Below are 22,149 nucleotides of genomic sequence, written 5' to 3' on the forward strand. Positions count from 1 at the left end.
ATCCCTCTGGTTTCAGGAAGGAAAAAAAACAACCCTTCAAAACATCAAGTGACCATATACCAATGCAGTTTTGTCTGCTTGAGTCTGCAACAGCTTGAAATAATAGCCATCTACATGACCGGTTTTCACAGTGTTGTAACCAGGTCAGGACAGAACAGCATGATAGCCAGCTCGCGAGACCCTATTGCAGTAATCAGGGTCTAAGCACCAGATTTTCCAAAGAGCTCACGGTCTGATTTTCAAGTGCTCAGCAGCCACAACTGGAGCCAGGTTTTCATAAATACCTCAGCTCCCATTTAAGCACCTATATTAGGGGCAGATTTCAAAAATATGCAGCACCCATCGAGGCCCTTATGGCCAGGTTTAAAAAAAAAAAAAAGTTGAAAATCCAACCATTTATTTTGGTGCCTAGAAATGGAAGCTGAGCTTTCTTGTTGGCTGGGATTTGTTTGAAAATTGGGCCCCTATTTATGTATGTAATCAGGGAGGGTTTAAAAAGATGGTTATCAGGAGCTACTATAAATGTTTGCAGGCCAATTGGGTTGCATGTGACACAGAAGATTATGACCCTTTGCCCAGAGTTATTACAATGGCACAAAACATAGCAGGTACTGTGTGTGCCCAATTTTACACTGTTTTCATGCTACACCACCAGTAGAAAACGTAAAATTAAAATAATGACTGCTCACAGGAAGAAACATGTTTACTTTTTTTAAAACCATTCTGAATTATGGTGCAACTGTTTTTAAGAGTTTGCTTCAAAACCAATACCCTATTTAAAACGACAGCAGTGGATCTTTATGGCAGCCTCGCAGCAGTCAGGAGTAACACCACGCTGGAGACCTAGCCTGGAGTCCTAATCACCCCTGCCTTCCGGAACCAGGGAGTAGAATCTGGGAGAGAAGGGAGCACTTCCCATCAATCCGCAGTGAGAAGCGGCATGGCTCCCAGGATATTGCACTGGACTGGGAGTCAGGAGATCTAGGGTCTAGTCCTGGCTCAGCCACTGATTGGCTGGGTGACCTTGGGCATGTCACATCTCCTCTCTGAGCCTCTCATTCCCTGTTTGTCTGTGTTGCCTCTTGAGGCAGGGACTGTCTTATTATGTGCCTGCAGAGAGCTGGCACAACCAGGCCCTGCTAGGCACTACCTTTATTAATAATACTAACTACTGCCGCTAGAAGATGTAGCCATGCTGACTAGCTTCTATGGGAGTCCCATCATGGCAGATAAAAAAAATCATATCATTTACAATCTCAAATTTGAATTTACAATATCTGTCTCAAGGACTAAAGCATTAAATGAAATGCAACAGGCCAATCACTTCTGTGCATTCAGTCAATACATATTGATGTCATCATCACCCCCCTTCATAACACACACAGGGATACTGTAATGTTTAAAGTTGGGTGTCACCAGGTGTTGGACTATAGGATGCTGTAGGGAGAAGTAGAGCCATTCTTCTGACTCACCCTGGTGACCAGAACAGGAGGCTCTCTGTAGCTCCAGTTCAGACATGGAAAAGGTAAGTATTTCTGAGAAGGAAACAAGAGACTTATTATTTGCATTGTGACAGTGCCTATAGGCTCTAATGGGACCCCACTGAGCTAGGTGCTGTAATATATATTACGTACACGTACGCACAGTCAGTGACACTTCCTGCCCCCAGAAACTTTACAATCTAAATAAACAGGGTGCAAAGAGAAAGTGATGTGAAGTGTCTTGCCCAAGGTCACACACAGCAGGTCAGTGGCAGAGCCAGGAACAGAAACCAGGTCTTCCAGTCCTGCCACTATCCGTGAGACCACATGGCCAAGATAAACAGCAGAATAGCAATCTCGTCAGAGAAAAGCCCTTTTATATCTGTATGTACAATACTCGTGCCACATCTGAGCCAGTGGGACGCCTACTTTGTATTGCCCGCGCAACCCTTGCCTCCCCCACGATCCGGATCATAACAAGGTTTAATAGAGACAAGGGGTTTTGTACCAAACACAAATCCTGCTGGTGTTCCCCCTGCCGGGGTGGGGTGGGGGGAGGAATACTCCTTCAGCTCACCAACTGGAGCCCTGAAGCACTCTCAGGGTCAAGGAGGACGCTCTTACAATGAAGCTTTCTGCCTTAGCTGAGCCTCAGCCACAGACACACAGTACGCTGACTCTCATGAGTCAACTTTCCTTTAGAGATCTCTCCACTCCTTATGCAAGTGCCTGGCCTCCTTTCCTACTGCAGCTCTCACCAAAGGAGGCGATGTGATTCATTCCCCTGCGATACGTGCTGCTCAAGAGGTTCTTTGGGGCTTCTCTCATGTCACAGCTCCATCACCTCAACAAAATCCAAAGGCAGACGCTCTGCAGCAGGAGAGTTCTGGTTTTATTTTTGGCAGACCCGGGGAATTCACATGACCCTTTCATTTCAAAGGAAAAATCCCCAGAGTTTTGCCTCCTTTTGGCATCTTGGAGGTTTCAGATCATAAACCCCAGACTTTGAAGTTCAATAGTGGCGAAGCTCCCTCTTCCGACACCTACACTTCTAACCCACCCTATATGCACCCCAGGAAGGGGGAAAATGAATCTACAAAACCGTAAGATTTAATCATAGGAACGAGGATACATTTCTTCTGTCATTCCTAGAGGGGTGGAAACAATACGGCATTTCCCATTTCCTAGTAACAGAAACTGCCAGCAATACCGAAGTCCAGTATTACAGCCCCCTCCACCATGAGAGCAATAAAAATAAAAATAAAAAAAAAAAATAGTTTGACAGTAGGGAGTGATGAAAGGACTCAAATCACTCTTCTCAGAACCCAAGGGTCCAGAAGACTAAAATTAGTAGCGTTTGCTAAGTGACTAATCCCATCTCCCTGTGGGTTTGCTGCCTTTCCCTGTACCATTCTGATCACTAATCAGGAACGTTTATCACTAGCTAGCTCAAGAGATGATTACCTACCTACTATGAAAAAGAAAAAAAAAGTTACCCTCAGAAGTCACAGGACTCTTTCAGGGGTACCAACAGTGGTAGGTATTTCAGTTTTGTGTAGGCACAACTAGACAGACCAGCAACAGAAACACAGACAGATCAAACAGCTCATTGTACGGCATCAGGGATAAGCTTTTGTTAGCCATGTGCTCCCGAAAGAGGAATTTTTGAACAAAGATTTTTTTGAGAAATATAGTGCCAAATTCTGCATGTGCGTTATCCCCGAAGACCCCACTGGCTTCAGCTAAATGACATGGATTTACATTGATGTAAATGAAAGCAGAATTTGATGCATTGTGCTGTGGGTTACAGAGAAATGTGCTTCTGTATTAGTGATGCAGCAAATCCTATCCCTCACATACAGTTTGTAATATAATGTATTTAACAGGAGTACAAAGACCCTGCTACTGCACTTGGAAATAACAGCTTCTCCCCTAAGTAATAAACTCACAGGCACCATATTTTACCAGGGTCAACAGCCGCCCTTATTTTTCCACCTACTGTTACACAAAATTTGGTTGTAAATAAGACCAGGGTTGATCCTGAGCCTTCAACTGCCACTGAAGTCAGGGTTGAGGTGCTGTCCAGCACCTTATGGAATTGGGACCTAATGCTCCTGGTTCAGGGGTTCTCAAATTAGAGATAAGCACCCCTCCGCCCTTCTCATATTTCTGAATAGGAAGGAGTTCCTAGATAGTTCCTGCCTACATGGGAGGTCATAGACGAGATTGACAACTCTTGCTCTAGTTTATTTCCCCTTTGGGATGAAGTCCCACATTAAAATGTATCTAGCATCGGTATCAGTCAAAGGAATTTTGTCTCCTCTTCTGCAGGGCTTGAAAAATAAAAGCCTCTGCTCTCTGCTGCATTACAGCCAGACACTGGCTGATGGCTCAGAGGTGGGGTGCAGTTTTGAAACTCAAGTTCTTTGCCAGCCCACATACCCCATATTGATGAACAAAATGAAAATGCCCCAGGGGTGACCTCTCTGCTAATTTATGTAACTTTGTGTTCACAGAGCAAGGGAAAGCGGGTCAGGAGGATCAGGAGTGTTTTAGCTCTAAAATGGAGCTGTATTTCTTAATTTACCAAGGCAAGCGGGAGGAGGGAAGAGGAAGGTGAGTGACTTCTGGCAACAGAGACCAAAAAGGGAAATTAACACTCTCAGTGGCATAGGGAAAGGGGGCTATTTTTATTTTTTAAATGTTGATTTACTACATTCGTGGAGCAGAGTTCAAGCCAAGACTCCTCAAAAAGAAACCGGGGGGGTGGGAAAAAAAAAGTTTCCAGAGTCTGGTTTCTTGGTATGTAAGCTAACACTCATGTTATTTAAAGCCAGAGTTTTAACAGCATTCAGCTACTGTTTGCGTGATCAGGATAAAAAAAAATCGCAATCCTAATTCCTGGCCTCCTGGTGCCTATGACAACTGGTATCTGTCTCCTTGGAAACTAATCTCGTGGTATTTGAACAATGTAACAAGGGCCTTTAATCTCCCAAACACTGTAAATCTTTATTCTAGCCTGCTTTTCTAGTAGGAGGAGCCAACATAAAAAGCTTCTTGTTTTCTGCACAGTTAGGGAGATCCTAACTGCAATTTTCCATTACACATACTTCTTTAAAATTAAAAAGGGGTCTGTGTTCAGAAGCCCTACAGGTAAATAATTACTCATGATTCACATAACTTAAGAATCTGTTCCTCAGGCAGGGAGAACTCACACTGACAATTACAGACAAAAGCTTTTTTTCACCCAGATGAAAGGAAAAAAAAAAAAGATACATCCATCACCCACTCCCTCCCCCTCAAAAAAGCCACACAAGGGATGGCTCTACTAACAGCCTGCTAAAAACAAGTCTGGTGAGCAGAAATGCTTTTGTGCCTGATCCAAATCATCAAAGCAGGTTGGTTTCCAGGTGTCCCAAGGCCTCAGAGCTTGGCTTGTTCCGCCCTCATCCTTTTGCACCCTGAAATGACATCAGACAGCTGCACTGGACACAGTTTAAAATAGGTTTCTCGGTAGAACTGGCAGAAAAAAATCACCAGTAACTGGTTTATAAACTGCATCCAAAACTCAATCAAAAGCTATTAGCAGAGAAAAAGGAAAAGGTATTTTGCATGCTGCAGCGTGACTAGCATTACAAATGAAGAAGCTGTATCAGATCTCAATGTTACTGGGAAATCATAATACAGTAGCTATAGGGACTGGCGGGGGGGAGGGTGGGGGAGGAGGGAAGAACATGGTTGCTAGTCAGAGCTTAGTGGTGTTTCAAAGAAGTATGAGCTCTGACACTGCCTGACATTGTATGCAGTTGTCCAGCTGTGGGGTTTTATTAGTTCATAACAAAATAATGCTACAACTTAGCACTTGCCTTGCATAGCACCTTCCAGCCCAGGATCTCTCAGGCCTCTCTCTACAGACACTAAGGGGTTGAACCTCCCAACCCCTGTGCCAGCGGGTATGGTAGGACTAGCCTCGTTTTACAGAAGGGGAAACCAACACACAGAGTAATTAAGTGACTTGTCCCATAGTAACTTGGTGTCAGAAATGGGAACAGAACCCAGGAATCTTGTGTCTCAGGCCGGGTCTACACTGCAAAGGAAGGTGTGTTTGCAGCCCAGACAGGCATACCCCTGCGAGCTTCGTCTAGCCAGCATAACAGCAGTACACATAGAACCATAGAATATCAGAGTTGGAAGGGACCTCAAGAGGTCATCTAGTCCAACCCCCTGCTCAAAGCAGGACCAGTCCCCAGTGTTCGCCCCAGATCCCTAAATGGCCCCCTCAAAGATTGAACTCACAACCCTGGGTTTAGCAGACCAATGCTCAAACCACTGAGCTATCCATGGGCTAGCCACCCAAGTGCAAGCCCTCCAGGGACCCCGGGTATGTACGCAAGTTGCTTGTGCTACCATGTCTACATAGCTATTGTTCCCCACACGAGCTAGATTAAAGCTCTCATGGTGTGGGAGGAAGCATTGCTAAGCTTGCCTCTTTCCCTTCTCTGCGCGTCCCCTGTCCCCCTCAGGGCTGGCACCTTGTCAGGCCAACTGCCCCACCCTCTCACCTCACCCACACCCCTTTAGCAAGAGAAGAGGGTGCACAATGCTCAGTTACGCACCCAGCCTGCTGCAGCTCCTCTCTGCTCTGAGCTGAAACAGCCTGCAAGGGGAGCAGCAAAGGCTGAGACCAGCCCACCCCCCAGGAGGCATTGTGACCTAGTGGATAGAGCACCAGGCTGGGACTCTGAAAACCTGGGTTCTATGCCCAGTTCCACCACTGGCCTTTTTTGTTCCTGCTCAGTGCCTCAGTTTCCCCCGCTGTAAAATGGAGATGATACTGACCTCATTTATAAAGGGCTTTGAGATCTACTGAGGAAAAGTGCTATATAATTATGTATTATTATTGCTGTTAATATTCCCACAGGTCACAGCAATCCCCAGGAGTGTAAAACCTAGGACAGTCTGGTCCAAAGCATACCATTATACTCTACTATTCTATATTAGGCAATATCAGACAGCTAAAGGACAGGTATAATGTTTTAAATGGAACAGTTTCTGGTTGAAAAATGCTGTTTCGTTAAAATGCAAATGTTTCGTGGCAATGTGTCAATTTCAACAACAAAAATCTCAGACGAGAACGTTTAGAGGTGGAAGAGCAATTGAAAACGAAACAGAGCATTTGATTTTGTTTTGACTTTCATTTCGTTTCAACTTGACGTGGAAATATGGTTTCAATGCACCATGCGCTGTGGTTGGTCAGTGTTGTCACATGTTACCTTGTGTGTTCTTTCATTGGATGAGAGCAACAAAAGTGATAAGAGGTTTGGAAAACGATTTCGGAAGAAAGGTTGAAAGAACTGGGCCTGTTCAGTCTACAGAAGAGAAGGCTGAGGAGGGCCATTACAACAACCTTTTACAAATTTGAAAACGGTTAAAGAGGACGGTGATCAATTGTTCTCCATGACCAGCAAGGATAGGACAAGAAATAATCGACTTCATTTGCAGCAAGGGAGATTCAGGTTAGATATTAGGAAAAACGTTCTAATGATAAGGATAATTAAGCACTGGAACAGGTTACCTGAGGAGTTTCTGGAATCCCTGTCATTGAAGGTTTAAGAGCAAGTTAGAGAAACCCTGTCAGAATGGTCTAGGTAGAATGAAGCCTCTGTCAGCAAAGGGAGGATGGATTAGAGGACCCTAAGGTCCCATCCAGCCCTTCATTTCTGTGATTCTATGAAATGTCCATTTTCTGACCTGCTCTAACTGAAGCTAGGCTACATACCCCGTTCCCTGAGGGTGTGAGAAACAGGAGGGCAGAAGCAACTGTCTCCTGGATTGAAAATTCTGTTTATCCTGTTCAAACTGATCTGAGGGGCCGGAGGGGAAAGGGGGAGTTCTCTGCCCCTAAAGGAATTCAGCGCCTCTCTGGAGGCTCCAGAGTCATCCCCAGCTCATAAAGATGTTTTCTATGAGCTGGGGACCTATGCCTCTGCAAGATAGCATGGGTTTTTTTTGTTCTGCTTTGTTTTTAAAAAAAAAAAAAAGAAAAAGGAGTACTTGTGGCACCTTAGAGACTAAAATTTATTTGAGCATAAGCTTTCATGAGCTGTAGCTCACCAAGGTGCCACAAGTACTCCTTTTCTTTTTGCGAATACAGACTAACATGGCTGCTACTCTGAAACCTTTGTTTTTAAAATTTCCTAGAGAAGATGCCCAGATCCCCCTCTGCAAATTACTCCAGCTGAACACTGCTGGGATGGATGGATAGATTTAGGGACAACAAAGGGCAGAAAGTGCATTGAAAGGAGAATTTCCTTCACCAGTAAAGACAAATATGTACATCTCCCCTTTGGGGGAAAAAGCCCCCAAACAAATCACGGACTCATTCCCCAGCCCTTCATCCCTCCCCTCTGCTACGCATGCACCTCTAATTCCATGGACTGGGCACCCCAGTACAACTGTCCCTCCTTTCAGAAAAATCAAGACTGCTTCAAAAGCACAGACTGAAGTGGGGAGCCTTCTTCCCAACCAGCCCCTACCTGCATTACATCTCTAGTTTCACCAGGACAGAGTTTAGTTTAAAAGACTTAAAACTTTACATTTACAAAGAAAAGAAAAAAAAGAAAGATGTAATTTGCTTGTATGTTACCGGAGAAGGGCCAGGGGACTGGAAAAGCCCTGAAAATAATTCTCAACTGTGTACAGAAAAGTAACACAGACCCTCTCTCTTTACGCCCCTCTCCCAGACTCTGCTCTGTCCATTCATATACCTGGCACCCGTCCCTTTTTCTCTGCAGCTGCTGCCCCCTGAGCATCCTTCCTGCATCCTTCCAACTTGTCATCTCTCTTTCTTTTCCATGCTGATATCCCTCTCAATGCAGTTTTCCCTCCATGGCACTGCATTGGGTGTGATGTAGTACAGTATTCTATAAGTGTTTCTCTCTTCACTAGTCTTATTTAATTCTTTAAGGCCTGATCCTGCAATCTTTATTCAGGCAAAGTCAACATATGTTTTGTCTGAGTATAGATAACAGAATCAGGCACCAAATTAAGGCTAGACTTTTTACCCCCTAATTCTCATTGGTTGTGGACCATTACTCATACTGAAATCAATAGGAAAATAGGGTACAACTATGGGTGGCACAGCCTGGTTCTGAGATAATTATATCCACTCAGGTAAGGCTACCAACAACCCCGTATTACAAGGGCTGTCCCTTATTTAAATAGAAAATTACCTGTCCTGTACTTCATCTCCGTACAATGAGATCGAGAGCTGCTGAGTGATGCAAAAAGCAGCAAGAAATATCACAGCGAACGTAGGTGAATACTGCTTAATAAATAAAAATAAATAAATAAAATAAATAATACTGGGAGGTGGAACCGGGGTGCTAAGAAAACAGTCCCTTATTTTTGAAATACAATGTTGGCAACACTGCACTCAGCACCATGATTGCACTGCCATCTAGCCAGCCATCTTAGGGATGTTTCTGAATAGTACTAGGAGTGTCGTAGCGTAGGCCCCGGTTCAGGAGAGCATCACTAGTCAGGACAGCACTTACCGCAAACTCTTAAGGGCAGGGATAATCTTTTTGGTCTGTGTTTGTACAGCACCTAGCATAACATGGTCCTGGTCCATGACAGGAGTTCCTGGGCACTACTGCAATATAAATAAATAATCAATCAATCATCAAGTGCTTTCCAGGTAAATTAGAGCTGCATAACGAGGTCTCTAAACAAAAAAAACCATTACTAAATGTTTTTACTATGGTTTAATCTTTTCTTTAATATATGTCTGGTTTCAGCATAGTAGATGTGATACTGGGACATCACTATGTTATGGTAAGTGCTATTAATGGAACTGAACCTTGTTTCTAGCCCTCGTGAAGCCCTCTATCCAAAGATTTCCAAAGCGATTAAACAAAGCTGAACAGCTCCATGGCTCCCACGCATGGCCGCCAGCCTAACCGTAACACAAAGGACACATTTAAAAGCAACATGCTTGGCTTGGCCACAGACGCAGACGATAAATGTCGACAACAACTCGCCCCAAAACCCAAAGCCAAGCCGAGCACCCTAGAACCAGGAGAGGAGGAAGAGCTCAAGTTTCCATGCAGTCCACTGGGAACCTTGGTACGGGTTCAGTCTCGCAAGGTGCTGAGCACTCCCATCCAACAGCACTCTCAAGCATATGCTTAGCTCTGAGCATGTGTGATGGGGTTTACAGACCCCACACTAAAGGTACAAGGAGTGGTGCAACTCTGTCAGGCCAGGAAGACCCCATCCCTCAGCAGCATGCTCCCTGTGGAGGACCTGTTTAGAAGAGAGCTCTGGCAGAGGGCGCATGGAGTGCAGGAAGGCGGACAGACTGCAGCCACGGAGGCAGAAACACAGAGAATACGAGTAAGACTCGGCTGGGATTCCTTGATTAAAGGGGGAGGGGGCAACTGGACTCTGAGCATGAGCTGGGAAGTGTCCCTGTCCCCCCGTTCCTCCCTGTCCCCCTGACTCACACATGCTCAGCTGAAGCCCTGAACTCCCAAGACTGTCAGCAGTAGACTGGGGCCACACCCCAAAGGCAAGGCAGGAAGCACCCCAGGGGAGACTGACCTGGAGGAGCAGTCAAAAGACACTGATCCACGCCTTGTCTCTCCACCAGGTCCTGCCCAGGGCCCAAGCGGAGAGAGGGAGGGCCTGGGTCCTGCTACCCTTCCCTCCTCCCTCTTGCTGCTCGAGAGATCCAAGAGGACTCAGGGCTGGAGGATGGAGGCTGAAACACACAGTGATATGGCTGCCAGGCCCCCAGACTGCCCAAAAGAGCCACCTCAAGGCTTGAAGAGACTGTTCAGCTGCAGACTGACCACTAGCCCTGCTGGCCCCTCAAGGGCTGTGTGCTACAGCATCTATGAAATCAGTTGGACTATTCAGATGCTTAAAATTAAGCACAAGTCCGCAGCTCCTTGCACGGCGGAGCCCCCACCACAGTCTGTTAATCTAGGAGTCACTCACAGCACCACCTCTTAAGAAAGGGACAGATCTCTCTCTCGGCAAGGTAGGTGCTGCCATTTTTGCCCTTCCCAACTCATGGCAGCTGGCCACCAATATCAACTGGCAGAAGGTTTGTGAATTAAATATAGCAATATTTATTTGATCTCTCTGACCCTCTGTGTATTTCTGTTATGTTTCTCTGCTCAGTTTATTTAAAGGGACAGGCTAGAAAGGTAAATGCATAAACAATGCTCCAGCATGGACTACCAGAAACATATATGGCACCAAAGTGAATCGCGAAGCTGTGGCTTTGGCCAAAAGGCAGGATATGCAAACCTCGAGAGACATGGGAGAAAGGTGCAGCTGTGTTTTTAACAGGTCACTCAACCCGGGAACCACCACCACCAAGACATTTAGAAATGTTTACAGGACTTACAAGTCACAAGACACACAGCTGGCTGCAACTGTGCTAATTCTGAAGCTCACAACCAGCCAATTGCTTCTTAACCACAAGCTCGCTGGATCCTGGCCTAAGAAAGGTTTCCAAACCACTTTCAAAATGACGGCGAGATTTCCAAAGACACAAAAGGAGAGTCAGGTGCCTACCTCCCTGATCCTTCGCATCTTTGAAAGTCTCCCCCAGAAGCAATAGGATAGCTCAACGTTGTTAACCTCTTTACAATGTGCCGTGAGGGGGTCAACTGTTCTTAAGGCTCAGAATGCCACGTGTCCAATGGAAATCAGAGAGGAAGGGCCTTACTCTGAGCTACGCCGCAAGCATGGCAGAAAGCCAGACAGCTCCTGCTACGAAGCAGAGATCTGCTTCTTGATGACCCAAAGGAAAAGCCAAAAGGGGAGCAATGTTTTGAGATAAGTGAGCTGGATTAAAAATATACACATCTGTCCTCAGATGCACCTATGGGGATGACACAGCCTCTTTCGTGCATACTACAAGGCCGGCAAGTCCCAAAGAGAGCAAGGTACCCTAATCCCCTGGAATTTCGAAGGAAGTTGAGTGCCTAACTCCTTTAGGCTGGTTTGAAAGTCCCAGCCTAAAGCCTTGTCTACACATCTGCAAACATCCTCTTCAGTCATGAACACTGGTTCAGCTCCAGTGCTGGGATCTCTGGGCAGAAAGCCCACCAGCGTTTTAAACACCTGTCATCCAACCATACTCAGAGCAGACCCAATTGACAGTGTTTAAAACACCAGCAGTCTGTCTGCATGAGGGGCTCAAAGATTTCTGTGGTGTTTAGATGCTGCTTGTAATTATTAGAACTAGGAGCACTGGCTGTTGGGAGTCTGAAAAGACAGGAAACAGGAAGGGGGGGGGAGTGGAGGAGGCGGAGAGAGAGCTACCGAGGGTGCAGCAGCAGCTTAGTAAAGAGGTTTCCACTTTAAAAATAAAGGCCTGTTGAAGTTTCTTAGTATCTTGCCTGGTTGCTACAACATTTTGGCGACAAGGATGGATCTTCTGCCTCTGAACCCACCTGCACCCTTTCTGCAAAGCCCAGGTGAGCCTCCAATTGCTTTTACTGCCTGGATCCATATGTCTGAGACTTATCTGCTTGCAATCAGTGCTACAGAAATTTCTGAAGTAAGAAAGCGTGCTCTGCTAATCCACTGCCTTGGAGCAGAAGGGCAGTGTATATTTTATACACTTGCAGATGATAAATATGAGACTGCACTCACGGCATTAAAGAACTCTTTTGTGCCAAAAGTGAAGGTAGTAGCTAATCGCTCCAGATTTCACCAGCATGAGCAGAAAACAGGGGAGACTATAATGCAGCATAATGCTTCCCTGAGGAGTCTGATTGTAACTTGTGACTTTGGGAATAGGGCTGATGATTAGAGACCAGCTCATTGAGAAAACAACCATGCTTCGTGTAAGAGAATGCTTACTTCTAGAACCACAACTTACACTAGAAAAAGCAATAACCATTGCTACTCAGATTGAGTCAGCTTCAGCTGAAGCCAAAATAATGAGCCTGGATACAGGAGGCACAGTCCAGGCTGTGACTCCTTTGCAGAAAAGTTCACTATTGCTGCAGACAAACGATTACAAGAGGAAAACGAATGGAAAACCACTGAATCAGCAAATTCAAAATATAGTAAAAGCATGCTTTTGCTGTGGATCCCCACAACACCTTGCAAGCGACACAGGATGTCTGGCAAAAGTAGCTCAGTGCAATCATTGCAAAAAGATTGGGCATTTTGCCAAAGTATGTCGCAGCAGCCAGTTCAATCAACAGGTGCATGCAGTTACAATACCAGATGTTACTGTGCTGAGCGTGGACAAAATCACTACTGCACATATTCCAGAACAAATAAAGTGCACTGTAAAGGTTTCCGCCATATCCTCAGGCAAACCACACTCTATTCAGCTAATGTTGGAAACTGGCTCAGCAGTGTCTATACTACCTGATTCCATCTATTTGCATTACTTTAAAGATGTGCCTCTTACTGAACCCAAACTTCACTTAGTGTGCTATCTGAAAAACCATATTCTAGTACATGGCTGCCCACCAGCAATAGTTACTTTTGGTGATTGATGTGTAACTGCAGAGTTCTACATTGTCCACAAAGGCACTCCTATCCTTGGCAGAGATTTATTGGCTGCTTTAAATCTCAGGGTAGTTAATGGGCAAATTGATCTTCCTCAGCAAAGCACTCTTGCTGTACACACACCAGTTTCAGCTGGGACCCAACACCAGGTTGAGGAGAAACTCAACAACGCTGCTCACCATGAAAGGACTGGGAAGAGAAGGATATCATACTGCTAGATGGTCTGCAAGACTACTGTCTTTCAGTTATGAACTGGAATATAAGCCTGGAAACCAAAATGTGGTAGCTGATTGCCTCTCTCGCCTGCCTTTGCCTTCACCAGATGGTCCACTGGAGGATGAGGGTGTAGTAGTTGTGCTTATTACAAGCGCTCTTACCACAGTTACAAAAGAACAATTTCAAGCTGCTTGTTCAGCCGTGTCCAATTCAACAAAAACTACGGGAATTTCTGACAAAGAGATGGTCCAGTCACCCTAAAAACCTTAACCCCATTTTGCTGCCTTATTTTAGAGTTCGGGATGAACTTTCTTTGCTTGACGGCTGTGTGCTACAAAGTATACACCAGCTTCTTGTGCCAGAAGGAGGACAGTCAAAACTCACACACCTGGCACACAATACCCATCAAGGAATTGGCAGATCCAAACAATGACTATGGGAGCTGTATTGGTGGCCAGGGATGGACTCTCAAACTGAAGCACTCATAAAATCCTGTGTCACTTGCCAAATGCATGATAAGACAGCAGTGGCACATACCCCTCCATTACAGCCTGTTCCTCTTCCTGAAACTGCATGGGAAAAAGTGGCGATTGATACTGCTCCAAGTGACTGCCGTTATGCCATCACTTTAGTAGACCATTTCAGTAAATGGCCTGAGGTAGCGTTTACATTGCAAATCTCTTCTGCTACAGTAATTAATTTCCTCTCTTCAGTTTTTAGCAGGGACGGTAACCCCAAAGAACTGGTTTCAGATAATAGTAGTCAATTTACTCCCCTGGAGTTTGAAACTTTTCTAGCACAGAGGAACATTTTGCACAGAAGGTCATCCCTATATTGCCCTCAAGCCAATGGGGAAATCGAACCATTTAACAGAAGTTTGAAAGAGAGTTTGCAAACGGCTAAACTGGAAGGGCGACTGTAGATAACCTTCACTACTGAGTTCTTGTAAGCATACCGGGCTACATGACATGCCACAGCGCAAAGATCACCCGCAGAGTTACTGCATGGGAAACAGATGAATACTAAACTGAACATTGCTGGATTGTTAGAGGTATGACTTGATGCTCCAACTGAGGACGATGTGAGAAAAACAGTTGAATAGAACCAAGTAAAGTCTAAGGCTTTCACAGACAAGCGGCGGGGTGCTAAGGAACCCAAGTTTGCGTGTAGTTCCTTTGTTAGCATACGAAAGTGTTACACAAAGGGGACCATACATTCACAGCTCCTCTTAAAATCAAGAAGAAGGGACCTTACACCTATCGACTTTCTGATGGGTGTGTATGGAATGTTCTTATCTTGCACTTGCCTATGCACCAAGAGGAGATTATGCCAACACCCAGTCTGCATTGGAGGACTTCACCGTAGTATCAACACAACAAGACATTGCACTGGAACCAGGGCTTGAGACATGGCCTGTCAGACTCAGACAACCACCTGTCTGGACAAGAGACTTTTCAGTGTAATATTTCTGCCAACAGTATAGTGTCTTGTTCCATATTTGTTCTTGTGGTTAGAACAGCAATGTTTACTTTAAATTGGAAGGGTTTCTTAAAACAGAAGGGAATGTGGTGTTTAGATGATGCTTGTAATTATTAGAACTGGGAGCACTGGCTGACAGGAGTCTGAAAGGACAGGAAACAGGAGGCGGGGGGAAGTGGAGGAGGCGGAGTGAGAGCTACCGAGGGTGCAGCAGCCGCTTGTTAAGAGATTTCCACTTTAAAAATAAAGTCCTGTTGAAGTTTGTTAGTATCTTGCCTGGTTGCTACAACACTTTCCTAACACAGGCACAGCTGAGACAGCATTAATAACAGTGGGAAATATTTTGAAACATTGCCCTACTGTAGACCAGACTTTTACAGTCTCCTGATTGATCTCTCAAGTCTCCTGTAACAAGGAGAAAGGATCAAACTAGCCATGATAGGACAAGATCATCAGTTCTTTTCCTCTAGCTCAGAGGCAGTTTATGGACACAGCAGCACCATCTGCTAGTTTATTATTCCTCATGAAAAAATTCAGCCTTTTTTCCACTGACTGTACTGAAGTCTCTATCACCCCACGCCTGTCGGACACAAACACCTATGCATACGGAGTAGCACTGTCTTCATCTGAAATCATTTGTCAGAAATCATAAGTGCAGTTGGGAGAAATTTTCCCCCTTTCTTAGAATCCTAGACTTTATTGCCTGCCCTCACAGGATGGCTGAACAGTTGCACTGCTGAGGAACTCATACCAGACCATATGGACCAGTCAGATCCAACTCACTTACTGTTATTATCAGACCCTCCTGACACAGAATCTCAGCTTTCATTTAAGCAAAAATTGAGTTTCTAGCCCTTGTGGCTGCAAAGAAAAAACTTCCAAGTGCAAGCTGATGTCATAGCAGTCTGCCTGAGTCTGCAGACACACTGCCTGAAACAACAGCTCTCAGAGGTGTCCCTGCCCTCAATCATCTCATGATGGGGCTGGTGACAGAGCCTAAAGAGGACATTTCAAATATCAGCATTGACTACTTATTCATCCTACCTACTCAAATGATCAGCAGTCCAAGTGGCAGGAGGGAAGTTCAGACATGAAACAGTGGGAAGCTGCAGGGGGTAATATTGTAAGGGGGGGGGGAGGAGAAACTCAAAGGGAGAGAAACAGAATGGAGGGTGGGGAAGGAAGTAATTCCAAGAAGTAGCCGTGGCAGTAGTTGTCAGTGTATTTTCCCTATGAGTGCGGCTGAATGAAACAATAAGGCATGTAAATAGTAAACAATGATAACTAACTGTTTAGGCAGAGATGTTCAAAGCCAGCTAAGGGGTTTGAAGGAGGAAATTGGGTGTCCAAATCCCTTAGAAGGCTTTAATCCTTTTTCCCGCAGAAGGCCATACTCCATGCTTGATCTCTGGGCAAATCACTGGGAGACCTGCTGTGGATCCAGGGGAGTGTGTAGGCCTAAGCCCATAATCCACCACTAAAATGGAATTCAGCCCTGTGCCCTGACAACTCTGCTCTCCCCTGTTCCCAAGAGATAAGGTGACCTCTGTGCTGTTGAAGGAAGGATGGCAATCAGGACTGTACAACACAGTTGTGAAAGGAAGCAGCCTCTTCCTGTAGATACAGGTTTTTGGTTGTTGGTGAGGGTGCAGAGCTGGGCGTCACTGAAACCCCATTGTCCCTCATTGTCTCCCCCTTCAGACTCCTGCACATCACATCAGGCTAGCAACTTGCCCAGAGAAAGCCAAACAGAGTTCCCTCTTGAATCAGCCCACAGCCACCCAGCGTCCACACAAACGGAGCAGGCTGCCCTCATGCCTGTCTGTCCCAAGCAGCCAGGGCATGCCCAAATCCCGACTGGCACATGCTAGTGCTGTCCCAAACTCACTAGGGCTGGACACTCTTGTATGCTGCATTTGGAAAGTTCTACTCTAATGGGAGATCACTGAACGCCACATCCCTGGGTCCCACACAGGGAAACAAATGGAGCCACTCTAGGCTACCTGTAGATGGTGTCCTACAGGATAGATGTTCCCAGGGAGGCTCAAAAGTGTTTATATCAGCCCCCGCTTCCAGGAACATGGATCTGCCGCGCTCCCAAAGAGAGCTTTAGAAAAGGGAGGGAGAAATTCATGTGGAGCTTCTTGAACCTCACTAGGCCTGGTCCCCCTTCCAGCACTGCACCTTGTAAGGACATCAAGCTGTGCAACTAGAGTGTGAAATGCTACCCAGCCTTAACTCTGACCCAAATTCCAATTGAGTGATCAGAAAGACTCTCACTGAATCCAAAGGGCTTTGGGACCAGGCCCTGGATGACTCCACAAGGTGCAAGGGAACGGAGTTCCAGGCCCATCATAAAAATCATCCAGAACATTCACACGCACACACAGGAAAATGCTTGAGCTTTAGGAAGTCAAACTCCCCACCCTCTTTTGAGTTGCCGTGAATTTTCTGTTGCTGTTTTAAACCTTCCCTCCGCATTTTTCTAAATTTGGGTCGTCAAAGACAAAGGCCGGCACTTAAACCTCAGCAATAAGGGGCAAATGGATGGCAGAGAGGACTGGCAACAGGATCCAGAACCCCAGGTTCACTGGTTCAGACCTAATCTGGGCTGATAATCGCAGAACATTGGTTCATGTACTTAAATTAGCTTCTATCGCTGTAAACATAGTCGTGGGGGAAGCTACCCACTGGCCCTGGGCTCTCCATGTGCCGTCATTTACACCAGTGCTAGGGCTCTGACTTGGCAGAGTTACACACCGGTGTGAATGATCGCACAGGACAACAGAGATTCAGGCCCCGTCTGCGGAAGTCTTCCACTAGCAAACAGCAGCAGTGGTGGGGGAGTTGTAACCGTGGCAGGTGACAGGTTGACTCTGAGCCTTGGGTTCTGCATACACATATGTAGAACAGGAGGACTTGTGGCACCTTAGAGACGAACCAATTTATTTGAGCATGAGCTTTCGTGAGCTACAGCTCACTTCATCGGATGCATACTGTGGAAAATACATAAGATGTTTTTATACACACAAACCATGAAAAAAATGGGTGTTTATCACTACAAAAGGTTTTCTCTCCTCCCACCCCACTCTCCTGCTGGTAATAGCTTATCTAAAGTGATCACTCTCCTTACAATGTGTATGATAATCAAGGTGGGCCATTTCCATACACATATGTATGTTGCATTAAATTCCAGATCAGATGTAATTCTCACTCACTGTGAAACACAGTATTTGTTGAAACTAAGTCGGCAGTTGTTTGCACTTAAGTGTAAACACGCTGAATATTAGGAGCTGCACCAATGTTGTATTTGCATAAGAAATGCAGCTTGTGTTACTCCCTCTATGGCTTCTTTTTTCCAATCCAATCAATCCATCTAGGTCACTGTTCCAAGATATGGGGGAGTATGTAAATCATGAAACCTAAAACCAGAGCAGTTCAAGAAGCGAAAAACTGACTAGGTTTCGTTTGGGGAGAAAAACGTTACTTTAAAATTATATAAATGTACTGATACAAACACACCCTAACCTTGGACCCAAAACTAAACCACTTCAAATTCTCACTGACATGCATATCTTATCAAGTCCGATTTGCATATTGTATAAATATTTATTTGCTTTTAATCCTGCAAAGCAAACCTGCCTTGGGGCACATTTCTTTTTAAGCAGCAACTGCACCGTTTTAATTGGGCGTTTTAGGCTCTTGAAAAGTGAAAACAGAAACAGCATCTCAAAGTCAGTGCCTCCTTAAGGGGGCAGGGTGAGATCAAGTCAATTGCAGACTAGTACCCACTACCATATATTAAATGGAGCATGCTGAAAACAGGAATGCAGCATAGTCTAGTGGACAGGGCACTGAACTGGGAGGCAGGAGTCCTAGGCTCTGTTTCTGGCTCGGTCACTGTCCTCCTGGGTGACCTTGGGCACATCACTTTGCCTCTGTTTCTCCTCCCACCCTTTGTATGTCACATGTTTAGACTGCAAGATCTTCAGGGCCGGGGCCGGCTCTTACTGTGTGTGCGCGCATGCATGCACATGCCTGGCAAATGGGGCCTATAACAGTTACCGTAATGTAAATGGCTCTCACAATTCACTTGTGAATGCAGATGCAAAAAGGCAAGTGCAAACATTACCGACACTCGTTGCATGGTCAAGAGAGGCCGTCCTTTCAAAAATTTGGCCTTATTATTTTTGTACACACAAGCAGAATAGAATAGAAAAGAAAAAGAAAGCCTATTTTTTCCATTTACTGCCCCTTTCCCCCTAAACCAGGGGTAAGTCCATTTTACTTCCTTTTTAACACAATGGAACAAAACCAATATTGGGGTAGAATGCAACCGCTGAGAATATAGCGCCTTTCAATCCATAGAATCCCAGCTCATCAAAGACTGGTGTTTGCTCAACTGCTGACCGATTAAGAGCAGACATTCAAGTGTTTGTGGTCGCTGCTGAGATTACATTGTTCGCAATGGACCCGTCTCATTGTTTGTTTTGCCTTCAGTGCCTCACCAGAGAAGCAGAGTTTAGGTGGACTGGGGGCCTGCACTGTGCATTTCCGTCCTTTCTAATGTTTGGGTTTCTTCTTGCTTTAGTCTTAATTCTGAATTTGCTGGATGTCTACAGCTTGTTTGTGCAGAACTACCTCATTCTGGTCAGCAGAAGTAGCAGGGTTTAAAAAAACAAAACCAAACCCCACCCCAAGACAGTGAACATTTGACATAAATGACAGACTTGGACAGGATATTTTTGACCAAGTTTAGGCCAAGTTTTGCCAAAGGTAACAATAAAGGCAAATCACAGAATGGGTGGGAGGTACTAAATTTTATTATGTGCGCATGTGCACACATGCTGCATTGACAGGCAGCACTGTCTGACAAGGCACTGGAGTGGGACTCCAGAGACCTGGGTTTTATTCCTGGCTATGCCACTGACCTGCTGGGTGATCCCCACCAACTTGCTTCACCTCCCAGTGCCTTGTTTCCCCATTCTTGGTCTCGTCTATTTAGATTGTGAGCTCTTTGACACTCTTATTATGCATCCATGCAGCACCTAGCACAATGGGGGTCTAGTCTCAGTAAGTCCCTCTGTACACTGTGAGGGATGTTTGTAATACAAATAAGAGTCCCAGAGAAAACAAGGCTCTGGCCATTCATGAGCAGCCCTATGGGAAAGTCCTACAGAATCTTAAAGAGATGAAACCATTAGCGTTCTAGAGAAATGGGATATGGCACCATATAAATTATTCCAAAAACCTATAGAATTTTATAGAAAAACAAAGAGATCCTTTCCATAGGGTTTTTAAGATCCCCAATAAAATTCTAGAGCATGGCCATAACTCTGTTAAACCTGCAGAATAGTACAAAGCTCTATAGTCAGGTTATCACTTTCTATCAAGTTCTACAGGACCTAGAAGGGCACAAACATTTGGGCCTTTATGTTGTGGCAATGAAAATTTCATTAGGCACTCAAGCGCTGTGTGAGGAGCATGGAATTAGACAGATTAGGTTAGATACAATGAGCTGAAGGAAAAAGACCTTGCCTGAAGGCTCTAAAATAATGAGAAAAGGAGTACTTGTGGCACCTTGGAGACTAACCAATTTATTTGAGCATAAGCTTTCGTGAGCTATAGCTCACTTCATTGGATGTAGCTCACAAAAGCTTATGCTCAAATAAATTGGTTAGTCTCCAAGGTGCCACAAGTACTCCTTTTCTTTTTGTGAATACAGACTAACACGGCTGTTACTCTGAAACCTAAAACAATGAGGAGGACCTGGAAAATATCAGAGAAGGCTCTCCTTAACCAAGAATGTCCTCTACCAACGGTCTGATCAGATTTGGACCTTGGGCAAGAATCACAGCTGCCGTGGAGGGGAGAACAGAGATACTGTGGCAAATTGAAAAGGAGTACTTGTGGCACCTTAGAGACTAACCAATTTATTTGAGCAAATTATATCTTTCATTGAGAGCAGAGCTGAGGGCTCACCTAAACTAGAAGTGAAGGTGTCTCCAATCCATTTCTAGAGGGAATCCAGTCCAAAAGGGATAACCTTAATGTAAACGTGTCTGCCTCTCTCTATGTAAATCTGAGCACCAGAGTCTTGACCATCCAAACATCAGAAGCACCTTAATTACCCTTGCTTCCGAGAGATGGATGGAAAGTGATGTTTGCCTGTATCCCTTCCTATTCCGCTGTGATCAAAGCATTCAAATCTGGATCTATGTAGCCTAAGACTGTGAATTAATTTCTTAATCAGCTCCCCTTAAATGGGTTGCAAGCAATTAGGTAATCTGAGTGAGTCACCCATCAGCGATGTTGCCAATCTGCTTTCAAGCCCAAGATACTGCAGCGGGAGCCTCAGGGAGTCATTCCAAAGGAAGCTAGAGAGCTCTTTGCTAAGCTCTTCACACACACAACACAGAGCCTCAAAGTGGGTAAACACAAAGCTACTTTATAATGTAAAAGTAAATATTTAAAGAGTCATTTATTTCATCTGCTCAGCTGCAACACCTTGTCCTCTTTAGAAATCTCAGGAGCAGGCAAGGCAGCCGACTAGCTGTCCTGCTATTATGTGCCTTGGGTGAAAACCCACACAGGGCCTGCGTTCACGCATCATCACCTCATTGTTTGCATCTCTGGCTTTCGTTAGCTCAAGTTTTAAACAACCTGACCTGATCCATCAATGGCTATTAGCCAGGGCAGGGATGGTGTCTCTGGCCTCTGTTTTACGGAAGCTGGGAATGGGTGACAGCGGATGATGGCTCACTAGATCGTTACCGTTCTGTTAATTTCCTATGAAGCACCAGACATTGGCCATTGTTGGAAGACAGGATACTGGGCTAGATGGACCTTTGGTCTAACCCACTATGGCCGTTCTTATGTAAAATAACCTGACCTTAGAAAGATGGGAGGAGGGGAGACAAGGGAGTAGCCCAAAACTCAAATTACAACCAAAGCACCTTTAAACAAGTAGCCTAGTCCATTGCAGACGTGAGCTCTGTATTTTTCAGGTCAGTGCTTCGTTGGGAGGGTCCCTGCCCTGGGAAGGATCAGACCAAGGCTCTCCATAGTGGCAGAGGACAGGAATCCAAGCAGAGATCTGGAACTGAATTGAGTCCAAAATACAGTGGTTAGGACTTATTACTAAAAATATATTCTCACAGATATGACAGCAGAACCCTGCTAATTACTAATGCAACAGGTGCTCTAGGGTCTGATGGGACAGACGCAGAAGATCCTCTGCCAGTGAAGGACTGTTCCCTGCAACCCAATTTTAAATGGCCCAAGTGCCAGGGCCTCCATCACTTTTCTTGGAGGACCATTGTAATCCAAAGAGGTCATTGTGAATAGGTCTTCCCCGATATTCAGACTACATTTTCCTTGGTTTAATGTCATTCTACATTCTGTTACATTCCCCTCGTCTACCTCA

The 22,149-nt window shown here is 45.2% G+C and overlaps 1 protein-coding gene across 4 annotated transcripts in view; it reads right to left on the reverse strand.

Moving 5' to 3' along the window:
• The window catches only part of GTF2IRD1 (GTF2I repeat domain containing 1), a 173,265-nt gene that overhangs the window by 132,211 nt on the left and 18,905 nt on the right, over positions 1 to 22,149 (reverse strand). The window contains exon 2 of one of the 4 annotated variants that reach the window (XM_073315870.1): positions 21,680 to 21,825. The exons of 2 other annotated variants lie outside the window; for them this stretch is intronic. The gene's annotated coding sequence lies outside the window, so the exon portion shown is untranslated. Of the gene's footprint in view, positions 1 to 9,037; positions 9,136 to 21,679; positions 21,826 to 22,149 lie in introns of all 4 variants that reach the window. One more of the 4 variants, XM_073315869.1, reaches the window with a different exon arrangement.

This window comes from Lepidochelys kempii, chromosome 17, assembly GCF_965140265.1.
Source record: "Lepidochelys kempii isolate rLepKem1 chromosome 17, rLepKem1.hap2, whole genome shotgun sequence".
In the NCBI taxonomy this organism is placed as follows: domain Eukaryota; kingdom Metazoa; phylum Chordata; order Testudines; family Cheloniidae; genus Lepidochelys; species Lepidochelys kempii.